We start from the raw sequence: 16,014 nt of genomic DNA, 5'->3' as shown, positions 1-16,014 counted from the left end.
TTTGCATTCATCAGTCCAGCCATATGCATTTAACGTGAGGTAATAAAACTATTACCATGACCTAGCAAAAATAATCTTATTGCAAAACATTTTGCTTTTTTTTTTTTTTTTTCATTACTTTGCCTTTTCTCTTTCATTTCCTCCTGCATTCGTATTATGTTTTGACTCAGCACATTTGCCTAATCTAATCACTTGGACCTTAATTAATCATTCACAAATGAAATGGCTAAGGTGTAAAAAGAAGCCATACAGTAGCAAGGAAAATTCCCATTCTCTTCACTCATCTCAATTGGTTTTATACTAGCTTCTCTTTTCAGCATGCATGTTAGTTCAGGGGAATCAAACTGAAATTGGTCTTCCTGAAATGCTGCTTGAAAGTAGGGCGCACCCCTGCAAGTGTGTGGTATCCTGAATTGCTCTGACTTAAGGAAAAGAAGGGTATTCAGTATCTTGCAGGAAAAAGTCGTTATGAAACTACATTAACATTAGCATAAAAAGTACATTATTATAGCTACATTATACAAAAAGAGCACGGGTTTAAAGAATTCCATGCCAAATCCTCCATCCAACTTTAATTTTCTCCTTTATTAGCATTACAACACAGAATGTAGACTACAACTGGTACATTTTGAACCAAGTGAACATAGGCATGGCAGGCTAATATGGATGGATTCCTATATCTGTTGCCTAGATCTCTGCCACACGCTCTGAGGAGCTTCTCCCAGAGTCCTTGTCCTGGTCCTGGTCTCTGTCTCTGGCCCTGCTATCAGTACAGATGGCCTGCGTGCACATTTTACCAACAGGTTTCACAGATACTTTCTAACAAGAGAGCAATGTTAAACTTGGAGTTTGGAGTTTCTGTATGGTTTGATGAAAATACAGCTTGGTATCTGGATGCTGAACTCCAGGGCTGCTTCAGTGATGCTGCTTCCTTCTGCCTCCACCTCTGACTTACGTTCTCCCATCTTGTCCCAACCTTGTCTGGGTGAGTAACTTCCTTCTGTTGCTTTAAAGGACTCAAAGAATTTGACTGTTCTGTTCCTGACTCTATCCTGTCACCTCCACTTCAGGCTCACCATCCTCTTCTCTGCTTGATAAAAGACAATACCGTATACATCTCCTTCAACTGCAGGTTTCTCAACTGAAGGCAAATCACAATACTGTTCCAACCCAACACATCTCAGGCTGCACATACTAAAAGAAATAGTGACATTGTGAAAAATATGCAGATAAAGTAATATGTTACAGAAGTCAGAATCTGGATGTACATCCCTAGGGTTCTGAAAGTTTTTAGCCAGCTCTGTCAAGCATCAGATTTCTCATTTTTCGAAATGTCCTAAAAGGCGTGAAATATTTCAGTCTTGTCATATTGACTAATTAATGGAGAGGTAAAACTGACAGGGCTGGTCGTATGGTTTTGTTGCTCGCATTCTCCAGCAGATACACCAGTCACCTGAAATTAGTAGAAGTTACATCCAGAAAGATTGTCCTTGTGCCTCTATGTAAAATTTGTATGCAGGCTCTGCAACCATGATGAAGGAATGACATCTTCCAAGACTATTTTAGTGCAGCGTATCAAACACAGCTGCTATTACAAAGTGTGCAAGACTGATCTCCAAGACTAAAGTTCAGCTAGGAAATCCACTGTTACAGGTAAGCTGTGTAGTTCTTTCCACAGCTCCATACCTTCTGTTCCATACCTCCACAATGACCTGAGCCCCACAGTCTTTTCTGTAGGGATCATGCCATTCAGCCTTTGCTTTCCCATAATGCAGAATGACATCCCTATTTATTTTGATGTTACAACTTAGGTGTCTCTTATAAGTTTATGGACAATTACTCTTTAACAGAGACAGCCAGTGAAATGTTACATACAGCATGAGTGTTCAGACTGATCAGGAAGTTAGGGCACCTCAGTGCCTAGATGTCAACAGTTTAGTAACCTAACCTGTGCTTCTATGTGGCTCTAAAAAACCCTCAGTTGCAGGGTTTTTTGGGCTGTCCAAAACACATGAAGTCTCAGATGAGCTATACTAACTCTCCATCTATCTGTGCACTCTGAGCTGCTCCCAGATATCAGGTAGTATGACTTAGCCAAAACTGCTTCATTGGGATGGGCACTGGATTGCTTTACACTTCCAACAGCAGTTCCATGTCTGGTAGGCTTTCTTGCAGTGCCTGGACTCTTGCAAAGAAGCCTTCCTTCATTGTCCCATAGTTCAACACTAATCAAGTTCTGTTATTTAACAACTCTGATTTCAGAAGTCTCTGATTTCATAGGCATTGCTATCTGTGCTATCTGTATGCCTCCGTTTAGGTATACTGTGAGGGAGGTCAACCACGTGTACAGTCATATTGCATTTATGGCATGTCTGTTCCTTGACCTTCTTTTATCCCTCTCACAACAAATCATTGCTTTAGGTTATTATGTACCAGACCCACAACTGATAGAACTAACGATAAGAATCCCATTGCTGCCAGAAAATGAGCTGTGCCTTTTGGAGAGCTGGCAGGTAAATGCCATAGCTGGGGTTACCTCTACTGCCCCAGTTCCTGCCCTGCAGCTTCACACGATGCAAGGCATGAACACAGACATAACGAAGACATGGTGGGGGTGGGGGAGCAAAAAAGAAAAGCAGACAGGATTTTTACCTTCATTGGGGTAAAAAAGATAATGCTGTGTACACACAGGAGGGCTCAGCCAGGTAAGTACTCTCCCTAGCAAGTGCTTGTCTATCAAGTTGGGATTGCATAGGAACATTCCTAAGTTCCCAGAGTGAGAGGAGAGTCCTTGGAGACCTGGTTTGTTTTCTGTTTATCTTTAGTGTCATTTCTAATATGGAGGGTTACTGGGATAGGATTAAATGACAGAAACTTATCAGTCACCCTGTTATTGCTAGTACACTAGCACTCAAAGTGATTCTAGTAACTTCACCAGTGATTTGAAATGGTTCCACCTTTTGATTTGTTAGCATAACTGCATAGAAATTGTCTGATATTTGAAAGCACACATGTAATAGTAGGCTAAAGTATTCTATAGAGAGCCAGATAAATTCCAGAGAAAAAGACTTTTGAGATGTATGTATGTCCTTCAGAAATCTCCACCCTGTGGAGCATCACTGCACACAGCAAAATCAGAGCAAACAAGTCTGATGGCAAATGCTATCCTGTTGGCTCACACACTGCCTTCAAATCCAGCAACTCAGGAAACCAGCAGTCCAGCTAACAACAACTATCCCTGTGAAGGCTTATGGGCCACAACTAGTAGAAGTGTACCAAAGGGAAAAGGAGCACGTGTCCATACACACACAGTGAGGCAGTGCCCAGCATGCAGGCTGTTGTACTTTGTGCCAGCTCTCTGGTGGGTCCAACCCAAATGGATAATCCTGAGCTAACAGGAAATGCAGTTTGCATTTGAGAAAACTGACTGGAAACCTTGGGCTCATGCAAATGCCAAAGGGAAGACAACCTTGGCCACTGTGGGATGGAGGCCTCGAGGTCCCCAGGCTGCACACAGAGCTTGCAGAGACCCTGACACAGGACATGTCTCATTTGCCCATGTTCTCATGACAGCCAAGGGCCATCTAAGGGGTTGCAACATAAATCTGGCAGCCAGGAGCACAGAACTTCCTTTTTGCTATCCCTCCAGGCAGCCCACTATGACAACTCTGAAAGCATATCTCTTCTCCCAGAAGGAAGTAAATCCACAATCAACCAGTGCCAACCTCAGCATTACCTCTCCCTGACCTAAGGAGGCTGACCCACGGTCTTTACTCAGATATGAATATGAGTTAGAAGTGCACCCTTGCAGTGATGAAATGCATACTGGGCTGCATAGGAAAGAGCATAGGCAGCAGGCTAAAGTAAGTTATTATTCCCTCTGTGGAGCACTTCTGAGGCTACATGTGGAGTACCGTGTCCAGTTTTGGATCCCCTGGTACAAGAGAGTTATCGGCAAACTGGGATAAGTCCACCAGAGGACTGCCAAACTGGCCGGGGCTGGAACGCGTGATGTACAAAGAAAAGCTGGGAGACCTGAGTCTGTTCAGCCTGGAGGTCGAGAAGAGACTGCAATGCTGCCTGCAACTACTTTGTGGGTGCTTGTAGAGAAGGTGGATCCAAACTCTTGTCAATAGGTGCACAGCAACAGGAGGTGTGGCAACAAACACAAGCTGTGATGAGGGAGATTACAGTAGATATTAGGAAAACTTTTTTACCATTTGAAATTTTGACTATTTGAAGTGGTCAAACATAGGAATAGGTTTGCCAGAGATGCTGTGACTTCGTGTCATGGTTTAAGCCCAGGCCGTAAATTAGAACCACGCAGTCTACTTCCCGCCCCCCCACCTTTCTTCCCTCTGCTCCTGGAGGGACGGGGAGGAGAATCAAAAGAATGCAACTCCCACGGGTTGAGATAAGAACAGTTTAATAACTAAGGTATAACACAAATCACTACTGCTACCACTAATAGTAATAATGATAAAGGAAATAACAAGGAAGAGAATACAACCGCTCACCGACCGGTACCTCATCCCCACCCTGCAGTGATCCCGCCCTTCCGGGAACTCTCCGTTCTACATCCCTGGGCATGACGTGCTGTGGTATGGAATACCTCTTTGGCTAGTTTGGGTCAGGTGTCCTGTCCCTGCTTCCTCCCGGCTTCCCCTCCTCCCTGGCAGAGCATGAGACTCACAAAGTCCTTGGTCGGGGTAAACATTCTGACCAGCAACTGAAAACATCGGCTTTATCAGTATCATTCCCAGGCCGAAAGTCAAAACCACAGCACTGCACCAGCTACTAAGAAGGAGAAAAACTGACTGCTACTGCTGAACACAGGACACTTCACCATCCTCAAAATGATTCAAGACTAGAGTTTCCAAGGCCCTGAGAAAACCAGTCTAAGTAGAGACTTTGGTTGCCCTGAGCAGTGGTGGAAATAGATGTTCTCTTGAGTTTCCTTCCTACCTGGATTGTTCCATGGTTCTGTATTTCAGAACTGAGTGGTAGGACCACTGTTGAAACACAATCCTCATTTGTGTAAATCCAAAGGAGGTGGCATTTTCATCTGATGAATGTTGTCTTGATATATATAGTGTTCTGTGAACTGCAAGATAATATAAATGTAAAACTTTAGTAAAATAAATGGAGTTAAAATACTGATAGGATAACAGACAGTGCAAGATCATATCTTTCTGAGTTGGATCTTAAATGTGAAATTTCCATCTAAATAAGCAATAAAAGAACAGCTGCTCCAATTCCAACTAATATTCTGGCCAGGTCAAGTTTTTTTTACTAGCAGCCGGTTTATTCCGCAATTTATGAGAGTACCAGAAAATCTTCAAAGTTAACTTAAGCAGAGCGGAGATGTCTTCCCCAACAGCACTAATAAACAGTCATTTTCAGCCCTAAAAATGTTGGGTAAGGCCTCTAAAATCTTTCTAACTTGTAGAATATAATTGAAGAATTATATATTATATGTAACCACACCACAAAACTGTGATGTAACTTGGATGAAATAGTTATCCTGGTCTTATGCGATTAAAAAATCAGAATCTGATCCAGATTAACCAGGCTGAAAACCTTTAAAGACTGCTGGGCCAAATTCCACAATAATTTTTAAATCCATGGACCCACATTAAGACCTCTTAAATGTCACCCAGCCCTCGAGGCTTAATACTTCACATTGGTTTTCTCTCTGTTTTCAGTTATCTTGTCATAAGATACAGTAAAATCTGTGATTAAGGTGTAATGTGGGATGATCTATTCTTCTTTTTATTCTACTTGTTGACTCGTGGAGTTTCACATTCATCAGGGCTAGCCAGCTTCAGTTACTTCCATTCACAATAGCAGCATCTCTATTAACTGGCTTAGTGAATAATTTCTTCAGATGCACTTTAATGAGCAAACTTTCTCAACATTCTCTCATGCTGTCAGCTTAGTAATAACTTCATGAGCTACTTTATTTGTCTCTGAAGAAAAGCAAATGCTTCTGAAGAATGACAGGTTAAATGTAAAATTGAGCAAATTAGTGCCAACATTACAGTTCTAGAGTTAAAGCTGCTTTTCACAAAATTTCCCTCAATTTCCTGCATTTTCGGATCATTATTTCTTATACTTGTACCATCCTGTTATGATTATACAAAAAGAAGAAAAAGTAAATGGCTGAAATATACAAAGAAAAGTTAATGGAAGAGAAAGACTGCGTTAGATTGTAGTTAAATTCATGAAACAATCCTTAAAATAAATAAAATACAGATAGCAAATACAAATATCAAAATACAGACTCATATTTCTTCAATGTTCCAAGTGTATGCAGCATTTTCACTCAAATCCATATACTTAATTAATTTCTTCCTTTTTTGCCTGACTGTAACTCTAGGCTCAGTATATGTTTCATATTTGAAAATAGGAAATAACTTTGAGTTTAGTGGGAGCAGAAAGTTTATGTCTGGGTTGCAGAATCTGGATTTTTCGTTACCAGGTCTGACTGATAGGAGAAGATTGTTTTGGAGGATGGAAGTAAAAATATTAAATATTCCTAGCTGCAAGATTGTTACTTGATTAATTACAGTTCTTGATTAATGAATATAAAATGAAATAGTTATGTGCATGAATTCTTTAAATATATATGCAGAACTCATACACATATGTTAGAGACATGACTTTAGAAATGAATATATGAATATATAAAATGAATATATGTAATTGTAATCTGGATTTTCTTTTATTCTTAAAAATCAAAGAGTTCTTCCAATGAATATTTATGATTTGTGCAAACATCTTAAACAGTTACTAGGTCTATCTCTTTTCTTTAAGCTTGTAAAGTGATTTATCCTGCTGACAGTGAAAGATGTAGCACCAGAGGTCTGTTCTCATTATTAGGCAGCACAAGAAGCAGGGACTACATCACTGTCATTTGATGAAGACATATTAAAATCTTCAAGCTATTTTTCAATTACTTTTGTTGCTCTTTTGATGAAATGTGAAAGAGAAGTCCACCAGAAAAACAGTACAGCCAGCAGTATCATGCACCTTGATGCAGAATTAATACTTATTAATTTATGAGACATAAGTCTAGAAGTGTACTTTTTATCCTGGGCATTGTGCCACTGTTTGGTTTTAAATTATTAGAGAACATTTTGATTGATTTGAATTAATTTCCAAATAACCACCAAATTAGATTTATGCTATTTATTTTTTCACTTACTGAACAGAGGCCAGTTCTACAATTAAGGTATATTTCTACTGACCAGCCACATATAGTGTAATAGATAGTCCTTTTTTTATAAACATATAAATTAAGATGTGGCAAATGTTAGGGATTGAATGCAGTACTTAATCTCTCAGTTTTGAGCTCTGGAATGTGAAGATCCTGGGTTTAGATAGTAATACAAAAAACAAAATAATATAAATACCAAATACAGTCAGTCTAAAGATCTTAAACATGTGTTTGTCTTCTGAAGTTGAGCAAATTAATTTCTTCCTCTGGTGCGAAGGCTGACAATATTTATTATGACTACCTGATGCTGGTAGCTCTCTTATAGTGCATTGATAGACAAGCTCTGCATGTCAATCTCAGTCTCAGGTGTGGAGCAGCATAACAAGCAGCAAGCCACCTGTCACGCACTGGAGGGAAATTGTAGAGCCTCTTCCCTCAAGGCTTGTCTGCTGTCAGGGAAAGAGGAGGATGGGTCTATGCAAAGGGACTTGAGCTTTGCCATGAATGTGCTTCTGAATCAGGTCTGCTCTGCGCTGGTGCAGGTTACAGCCATGACAAGCCAAACTCTACCCGCATATATCTGTATAGATACAGCCTTAGTCAATACTCCCAGATCTTGACATGCATTATCTGCAGGGAGCTTGGTAGCTCGCTGGGGGAAGCTGGCACTTCTCTCTTGTTCTACAGTAATTTCCGTTCAGCATGTATGTCTTCTTCTCCTCCCCTTTCTAGCAATTCTTACACCACTCCCTCGCAGGTATGTGCTATTGAGCTATTAGTTTAGTAGTAAAGACATAGAAAAAAACCTGATCTTTGCTGACTGACACTTCTTGCTGCTGTGTAGGCACATCACAGCCAGCAGCTTATTAGAGGACATCCAATCAGTCCCTTAATAGCGACTGCATCTCTCCTGCTGACTATTGCTCTCCCCCTTCACTCAACATCTCTGGAAGATAAAAGACATACTCTTTCTCATATGAGGGAGGTAATGAGAGGTGCAAGACCCAAAGACAAACAAGCCAAGAGAGGTGTCCAAGACCCCAAGGCTAAGCCCCCCGCCTGTTTATATATTGACATGTTCAGAGTAGGTGAAGGTCTCCCCCAGACTGCAGGCCAATTTCCCACACTCAGGCAGTGGGCTTCTATACATACCAGCACATGTGCTGTGGTCAGTGAAAGGGGATCAGTCTGTCCAATTTCTAGCCAGGAGATGTTGAGATTTCTGATCAGAAGAGGAAAGAAGAATGGTTTAGCCATGCCTTCACCTTGGAGAGATGCTTCATGTTATTTTCTCATACCTGAGTCCCTCCCCGCTAGCTCAGGATCCCCCTTTCAGATCCCCCAGTATCTTCCATCTCACTCTCATATCCACATCAACCTCAGCCACACCTCTTCTACCTTCTTCTCTTCTCATCCATACTTGTCTTCTTTGTTTCTGGTTAGCTGCAGTCCTCATAATCCCCAGTTCAGTTCAAAGAAAAAAGTTAAGTTCAGATTTGATAACATGACCTGGCCCTTTGGACTATGCAAATCACGCAAAAAACAGCCTTCTTGAAGCCATCTTTAAAAGTCTTCCTGCACATATGCAGGGCAGTGTATTGGTATGCGAGCATTTTACATAGACATATACAGACAGCTTCACTCTTTTTGAAGACTGCTATACTGGTACTGCCCCACATGTGTAGAGTTAACTATGCAGCAAATAAAAAATTATGAAAGTCTGAGATCTGGGAACCATTATAAAACCACAGAAGAATAGGAAACCTTGACAAATATTTTGTTTCCTTTTTTCAAAACAGCATGATTATACTGGAGAAACTCATGATTTAAATGACCCCATAGAGCTTTACAAGCCATTAATGTGCAAGCAAATTTCAAGAGAACAAGGATTGAGAATACTTCAAATTAATGTTTAAATTGTCTTCATGCACTGATAATGTAAATGATGATCCACCATGATACAGGATTACAGGCAGGATGATTTTGTGCTTGAAAAGAACAAGATACTTTTAGGACCTGTGTCTCACACAGAACTTAAGTCGTGTGGATTTATGCTGAATATTTATAATTTATCAGCTACACTTTGGCATGTGCAGGAGGCAGTTCAGGCCAAATCACAGGAAAGTCTTAAATGCATCTGCAACCTGACAGATGATTTGCTATATTGGAAATGTTAATAAACCAAAACCGATGACAGTTGCATGATGAGACAGATAACGAGATATTTTTAATAGTGATCACTTCAGGAGTTACAGAAGCACTGACTCCACAATGTACTAGATCGTTTGCAGCATCTTTGACATGAGACAAACAACCAAAACACTGTCAGGAAAATATTTGCAACATGGGATTGCAGAGAACACAAAATACGCAAAATAGATGAGATTCTCTGAATGTCCAATCCATTCCAGTTCCTTCTGAATAGCATTACACCTGTTGGGCCAAATTCTCCTCTCATGTCTGCTTCTACAACTGCATTATCCTCTCTTGGCCCATTGTGCTAAACAAACCACAGAAAAAATGGGAAGTAAAATGAGCATCTAAACAACATTATTTCTATGGATTTGCCACAGGTCTCATATTAAATTAGTTTCTGGAGGACGCTGCAGCTGCTACCTAGAAGATCAATCACTTGACTTTCATTAGATTTGACAGCTATAAATGCTTCTAGATGCAGAGTCTAGCAGGCTTAGATTAGTCTCCTTACAAGTGAAACATCACATACCAGTGCAAGCTTTGGATAATTGCCCTGTCAGGATTTACAGGGGGCTAGGAGAAAAATATTTTATATTTGGGTAAGTGGGTATATTTGCAAAAGAACAACGTAAAATTTAAAAAAGTTAAATCTTGGAAAGTAAAAATACAAATACCAGAGTTACTACTTCTGGCATAATAAAGCAAAAGGCATCACAGTGAGATCAGGCTCAGAAATCCAGATTCCTTACTCTGGAAAGTTATTCTGCTATTAATTTTTGGGTTTTTTTTCTGTGTTTGTTGTTTATTTGTTTGCTTGTTTGTTTATTTTCAGGGGGCTTTGTTTTCTTGCTTCTCTGATATACAATTGAACCTTTTTGAAAAGCCAATGGATCAACTGCACTAGGTAGATTTCCAAAGCAGATTTATCTTCCAAAGCCTATTGAAATCAAAAGAAAGATCCTCATGTATTCCTCTGGTCCAATGTAAATATAGATCTGTTCTTCTTTTATTTGAAGACAATCCCATATAATTAGCTGGCTCAGGCAGTCCAGTCCCCTGGGTGCTCAACCCAAATGGGCTTAGTTAGAATAACATATACTATGTTGAAAACCATTAGAAAGAATACTAAACAGCCCAGGACATGCAACTGAGCCAGCTTGGAAAATCTTCATTACACACCCCTTTCTGCAATCCTCTTCTTTGTAGAATTACTATTGAAATGCATGAGAGTGATGAAGGATTGAATGGTTTGGCTTAACAAGCATTAACTAAGGATCCTGTTTCCAGTAGAAATCTTTCAAAGCTTCTAACTTTTCTTTCAGTGAAGAATCTATCAATCAGCTGAATTCTAAGTAATAATAAGAGCTGCAGAGAAAACAATTTAATGAAAAAAAAAAAAGAGATAATTCTTACCCTGTTTTGGTTGTTGGTTTGTTTGTTTTTTCAATATCCTTTACAGAAAATGAGCCGTTACAATTTTTTCTCTGAAGAAAAGGCAAACTCCAATCAGTCACTTGCCAACAGCTGGGTCAAGCATTATGTTCACATGAACATTGAATATAGTAAACTCCTTTCTTCTGCTCCATAAAAAATGGTCCAGATCCTTACGTCATGTATATCAGCTACCTTTTTACATTTTGTGAATATTTATACTGGAAAGTACATGTTTCTGTAGACTGCTTGGGTTTTTATGGGGTGGCATTTTCTAGCAGAAATAATGTCTTCAATTCTCTAACCAGTTCCATTAACATCTCCGGCAGTTCTGTCTGATCACTTTATATAACAACATCCCCAGCTGTGGCAGGTATGTACTCACACTACTTAGCACAGATGGTACTCATGCACAAATTGCACTCAGTGCTTTGTAAACACTGAACTTCGTGAGAAATTAGGGTGTTTGGAATTTGAGCTATTATCTAATCAATCTCTGCATAACCTTGTGGAAGATAGGTGTGGGTTTTTTTCTGTTGATGGTGGTGGTGTTCATTTTGTGCTCTTTGAGCTTTGTGCTCTTTGAGCTTGACTCTGGTCCCAGACAAGTATGATGTTGTCTTTAATTCTCTGCATGGCTGTATGATCCCACTGATGCTATTTCAACAGACTAGAGGGCATGGAATGCTGTCACAGGGTAGTTGATTAAATTAGATGAAGTAAGGTGTAGTGATGTAACAGCAGAAGAAGTCACAGATAGAATTTACACAGTGGATTTCATGAAGAAACATTGAAAATGCATGGAGTCTAAAGAGATTAGTGCCTGGGTGTCTTCAGTTAGTGAAGTCCCATAACAGCCATAGAGAAAAGAATGCATGTATTTAGGCATTGACAGGAGGGTGGAACTTCCCTTGTTATTAACCTGAGCTAGGTTTGAGCCAGTGACGGAGATGTACAAATCCATTACTAATCCTTTAAGCTATTCAGTCTTTCTGTGTGCATTTTTGTTTTGGTTTCCAGTCTGATTTGTTGCTTAAGAATTTAGCATCTTGGGTTTTTCCGATGTTTCTAGATCAAATCTTTACTGGCTGTCAGAAGCTTGTTTAGCAAAGTCTAGCAGAAGAACTTCCATTGAGAAAAGAGAAAGAGATGCAATCTTTAAACAGTTTGGTATTCTAGTAGGGATTGTATCTCAAGAAAATGAAAAAAATAAAACCTATTAAAAATTCAGGTGTGACAGTCTCTGTTCCCTAAGTGCCAGGAGTTGCATTAGGGAAAGTTTTATGCAGTTTAAAAAAGTATTCTCTCTAGACCATAAATACAATTTAGCCTGAGGACGGGGAAAGGGATTCCCAGTGCCCTTTCAGCAGCTTAGTTCCATCTATATCAGTTTTAACCCTTTGCCCATCATACTGTTCCCTCTACCTTCTGGAGTATACCCAAGGCAAAGCCAATGTGACAAATACAGAACTAAGGACTTTGGAACCACGCCATTACTCTTTAAAACACAGCATAATTTTTAAATCCCAACTCAAACCTGTTTCTTGGTCTTAGTTTGCTGTCCTCAGTTGTCATCAGTGTAGCTTTTTTGTTCAGGCAAAAGAGAAGCCTACTGAAAGACAGTATGTTTCTCCCAGCCAGAAGAAAATTGACGCAAACTCAAGTTCCCCAAAATGCACTGGTGCTGAGTTTCAGCAAGGAAAGGTCACCAGATTTTCCTGACCCCACTAGATAATGTTTTTAGGGGTATCATATGTATCTACCTACCTATTGAGCCATAATGAAGGCTAGGAGGAGGGGCAGGATATTGACTGATAGAACTGAAGAAAGCATCATGATGTTAATGGAGATGTTTGGGAAAGGTATAGAAAATGAAAAAAGATGTTACAATAACAAGTGGATTTAAATGTTACTGGCAGAGAATGTGTGCAGGGAGAAGAAGGAACATGTAAACAGACACAACACACAAATATGTGGCAAAGGAAAATGACCTGAGGAATGACTTATGAGGAAGACCTAGCTTAATCAGATAGATAGATTACATAAAAACCAGCAAATCAATCTTTGCCTCTCATGTAAGTGTTTCATCTACTTACATAGTACTTTTTGAAGTTAGTATCTTTATTACGTGTGTAGTAGGTAACACTCTAGGATTCCAATTGCAATTGGAGCAGCTGTGTGCAGCTGTGATATATAAATGGCATAGGATATAAAATGTTTTAGGAGACATATAAGAAAAAGGGAGAGCAGAGGTGGGTAAGAGGAATGTTTGTGGCAGGCAACATACTCAGCTTGCAAAATGCCTTGAAAATAAAAATTCTGAGATCTGCTCAGCTCTAGCCATAGGAGAGCACAATATCAGTGATATGAGGGGAGACAAATGTATGATTCCCATTAACATTGCTAAAATACATGCAGCTAAGTCCCCCAGTGAGAGCCCCAACAGCTGGATCTAACAATGTGGATAATTTACTCTGTCTGTTTTCATGTACTTCTGTCTGGTTGACCTGCTAGAAATTTCTAATTGAAACATAATCTGTCTAAGTAGATGGAGCACTTGTGGGCACAAATGCCAGATGTGTTATTATTCATGCAAAATCACTGCTGAACGTAAGTCATTGTTAGTAAAGGAATTACGCAGGGAGGACTTAGCCCTGCAGTAGTTTATACAGCTGTTTCAGGTAGCTGCACGTTATGTTAAATTTCTTACATGATGGTGCTGGTGACATCATAGTGAGGAATGAAAGGCACAATACAGGAAATTTAACTCTGTCTATGGCCACAGTCATATTAGTCTCATTAACTGAAGTATAGTGGGGCTTTTATTCATTTTAAAAAAGAGTAAAGTCATAGAGGGACCATTTCCTGTTGTAGCTATCAAGCCAATACTGTAAATAAAACACCACCAATACATGCTTTATGAAGATATAAGCATTTATTTTTCTGGCAAAAATACAGCTAGGTCCAGGTTTTTCACTTCTGGGGATATTTATATCACAGTAGTAGCTTTGAGGAAAAGGATATTGATTCTGTAATCTGTCAATGTGAAAAGGGTCATCTTCAAATGACTAGAAAATAAAGTCCTTCTTTTCACCTTTACCTATCCATTGTCCAAGCAAAACCTACAGGGAAAATCGGAGTCATTTGCATTTGAGTCAAACAACCTCCCATTCAGCCCCATGTGCAGCTGTCAAACTGGTAGGTTTAGTAGTCATCTCAAAGGTTAATTGTTATGAAAAGATGAATAAGTCTTTTTCCCTTTTGACCTACTGTACACACCTAACTCTTCCCTCTGAAATGCGATAGCTTTTTTTCTGAGGCACATCCTGAGAGAAGTACTGCAATGACAATATGCATTGCTCAATCTTCTGAAGGGAATTGAAAGCAATTAGAGATGCAGTCCTCCTACATCCAGTATCTCAGCACTGGAGCATCCTGAAGGTACCTTGGTGGCTTCCCTCCCTAGCTCTCACCTTGGAGAGGTTTTGGGAAGGGCAATGCCTTCTGGTGCCATCAGAGCAGCTAAATGGGCATCACAACTCCATCCCATCTATGATACAACTTGCACAGCTCATCCCTGCTTTGTGGACACTAACTGAAACCAACTGCCCTAAGTTAACTGAGCTTGGGGACCCCTTTCAGGATGCCATCAGTCTATAATACCAGTTATGAATTTCTAACCAAGACTACAGTCATATTGAGCAAAGCTCTGGAGGATTTGCTCAGATGAAGGAGTATTTGGTAGTGATCAGATCATTTGCAAAAGCAAGTGAAATTAACACTGAGGTTTGTCAGAATAAAATGAAAAATTATATTCAGGTTAGGAGCTTAATATTCATCAGGACAATATCTTCAGGTTATAGTTTTCATACAGGTTTTGGAAGTATGAAAAATGTCACCCTCCAGCAACATCTTTTCAGCAGAAGCACTGCATGGAAATAATATTTTAACAATTCTTGCCTTGTTGACTGTGGGCCTACAGGAGAAATACTTATGTGTTTATTCAGATTTATTACAAAGTGAACTAAATGGAATCAAAAACCGTTGATTCCTGAGCAGAAAACATTGGCAGCTTTTCCATATCTCACTGCTACCTTCAGCTGCTCATTGCAACCTTTATTTTACCTTGTGCACAAACAAAATATATAACTAATGTGAGAGAACACTGAAGATGCCAGTCTTGAGAAACAAATACCCTGCGTTATGTAGTCAGCAGCAAGGACACCACAGTCTCCAAACCAAATTACCATTTTAGTAATCAGGGTGGTTGCTCAAAAGGGAAAGAAAAATGGGGGGCGGGAGAGAAAAAAGGTGTGACGTGGAAAATGGGAAGTGGGATAACATGTACAAAAATAAGTAAGCAAAAGGAGGCCATCCAAAATAACTGACGTAAAGGAACAGAAGTGCAGAAATTTGAAGTCTGACCCAGCAGTTCTGCAAGCTCACCTCCCAGAAATGAGCCTGTGGACATACACAGGAGAAGCATTGCAACAAGAGAGCTGGCTAGAAGTTGCAGAAAAGCAGGTGACAGGTTGGTAAGAGCTTTCTATTTTTATCAGCCACTTTAGAAGAGTGGCTGTAAATTGCATGTTGTTGTAAAGCAATTCTGATAACATGCTAGTGGGACTGCTGCAGGTATTAATAACAAATGCTTAGTAAAGGATTATATAAATTTCCTAAGTGACCATTACCATGTAGGCTGAACTACCAATGATCCTAAAATAAGAATATGTAGAGTGAACTCTCATAAGAGGATAGGAGAGGTTTTGAGAATGCAGGCATAGGATGAAGTCAGCAGCCCCAGTGCTATAAACACATTTTGAGTGGCTGATTACTCATCACTAAAGGAAAACAACTATGAGAGGGACAAGTTTTACGACCTAACAAAATAAATAACCCTATAACAAAGAGGTATGAATGGTTACATAGTGTTAATGAAGCCGTTAGTTATGCTCTGAGGATGTTAAGTCTTGAAGGCTGTGAAAGGAGAACAGGAACCTCATGGTGAATAATTGTAAAAACATCCTACAATTAAAACATATAAAACCCTATATGCCACATATGCCTATAACTGATTATTTTATAGAATCATAGAATAGTTAGGGTTGGAAAGGACCTTAAGATCATCAAGTTCCAACCCCCTGCCATGGGCAAGGACACCTCACACT

Source organism: Psittacula echo (genome assembly GCF_963264785.1).
Source record: "Psittacula echo genome assembly, chromosome: 1".
NCBI lineage: Eukaryota > Metazoa > Chordata > Aves > Psittaciformes > Psittacidae > Psittacula > Psittacula echo.
This window is presented reverse-complemented; position numbering follows the sequence as displayed.